We start from the raw sequence: 2,294 nt of genomic DNA on the forward strand, positions 1-2,294 counted from the left end.
AAAGACTACGTCCACAGTGACACCTGCATCCATTGCCTTTGTAACCTGATCATAAAAGGTTCTTGGCAACAGAAGAATTGCTCTACTATTTTTCTGTACTTAAAAAAAACCCAAGTGAAAATGAAGAGGCGGCATTTTTCTAGGGGGCTCAGGTCTCAAGGGGGCTCAAGGACCTGAAGAGTTGACAGACATTGCATTAGAGCTTAGTTTTGAGCGAACTGGAGCCCTTTTTTACTCTCACTCATGAGCAAAGAATTCGTGGTGCAATCCAGGTAGGCCAATGCCCATCTGAGGATGATGATCTAGCCAAGCGGCTGGGTCACACATAGGACCTGAACCCCACATTATCCAGATGTAAAACAGGAGTCACCCGTGGGATGAGTGCCAAGTCCTAGGAGGCAGTAGGACCATCATAAACCTCTTTATCTGATGGAGCTATTGGGAAGGGGTCGAGATCTACCTTGGGTTCCTGAGGATCATGGAGGCAGAGACATGGGGCTGGGAGGGACCTGCAGAGGTCACATCTAGTCTAACCCCTGCCTGCGGCAGGATCGGCCCTGTGCAAACCATCCCAGACAAACCCATCATCTCGCCTCTTCATAAAACTACCGTCAAGCCTGACACAGCACCCAAAGCTGTAACGGGTAAAGCCGGGGGACCACGGCAGCCAATGTCCTGCTCCTATAGGAGGTTGTTAATAGATGCTCAAGAGATCCCAAGTAGAGGCCTTGTCCCTGCTACAGGGGAGGACCCCCCCAGTCTGTATCAATCTGACCATTAAATTTTAATTCCTTCTTGACCCCAAATGTGGCATCAGTCTGACCCTGAGCAAAAAGGCAAGATGCTCTAGCCAGGACCCTCCGGCTTTGGTCCCAGCAGCATTGGCACAGCCCAGTCCCCATCCCCCGGGATGCAGCCAGCACCCAGCGCCTCTGAGGAAGGCTTAAAAACTTCCTGACACAGGTAGGAAAAAGGGAGTGGGGGCAACCAGCAAAGCCCCCTAGTAGAGCATGAATTGAAGACTTCACAAGCAAGTTCCTATCCAGACTCCGAGCGTGCACCCTCCAGCGTCCTGATTGCGGTTGGTGTAGGCAGTGTTCAGCACCAAACAGGACTGAGCCCTCCCCCGTGTTGCCTTTTAATTGCCATCTCGTGGTAATATTGGATTTTATTTCCCCTTTAATGACTCCACGGGCTCCCAGATGTTTGCTCGGGGACCGGGTTGCGTCAGCGCCGGCAACTGAATGAACGATCCCAGCAATTTTTTACAGCTCGGAAGGAGAGAAATGTTTGATGGGGATTTAATTTAGCTTCAATATTGTGTTTTCATCTTCGAGGCTCCGAAAGAAAATGATACCAAAAGGTTATTCCACAATGAGAGGAGAGAATTAGCTGGAACGCAAGCGCGCGGGGCCGGCGTAGCGATATCAGTTCATTATGAAGAACACGTTGCACAGCCGCTGTGGTGCTGCTGTTCATTTAAACCCAGATGATTAAAAGCTGTAATTGCACTATTTTAAATAAATCTTGGCTATCGGGATTATTATATTTTTAATTAGTGTGGCTCTGTCTAATGTTTTTATCGCCTTGATTGATTTGTTTATGCTTTATTTATTTATAAGGCATTGATCTCCCTGACCCTGCTATCTCTTGAAGTCTGTATTTAGTCCTCCTTCCAGTAAATTAAACAAGAGTTTGGCCTGAGCCAGAAGCAGGAGCAGCTGTTGAGCTGGATTTCTTCCTCGAGATTTCTGCAGGGGTCCCAACCCCTTTGCTTCTACATACGGGGGTTTGTTCTCCATTCTCACAGCAGTCTTAGGTGCCTGATCGTTCAGGGCTGTAGACTGGGGAGGTCTGGAGGAATGTGCCCCAACCACCATGATACCCCATGCCTATATAGAGGAGTAGTAAATACACTGGAGGGCAGGGCTAGCATTCAGAGAGACCTCAAAAACTTGTAGGATTGGACCAAAAGGAATCTCAGGAGGTTCAACAAGGACAAGTGCAAAGTCCTGCACTGAGGAGGGAGCGATCCCCTGCACCGGTGCAGGCTGGGGGGACGGGCTGGGCAGCAGCTCTGCAGAAAAGGACCTGGGGGGACAGGGGACAAGAAGCTGGACAGGAGCCAGCAGTGTGCCCTCGGTGCCAAGAAGGTGACCGGCATCCTGGGCTGCATTGGGAGAAGTGTTGCTGGCAGATCGAGGGCAGTGATTCCTCCCCTCTGTTCAGCACTGGGGAGGCCACATCTGGAGTCCTGTGTCCAGCTGTGGGCCCCCATGACAGAAAGGATGTCG

Source organism: Gavialis gangeticus, unplaced genomic scaffold, assembly GCF_001723915.1.
Source record: "Gavialis gangeticus isolate Ggan-Ray unplaced genomic scaffold, GavGan_comp1, whole genome shotgun sequence".
Classification (NCBI taxonomy): Eukaryota; Metazoa; Chordata; order Crocodylia; family Gavialidae; genus Gavialis; species Gavialis gangeticus.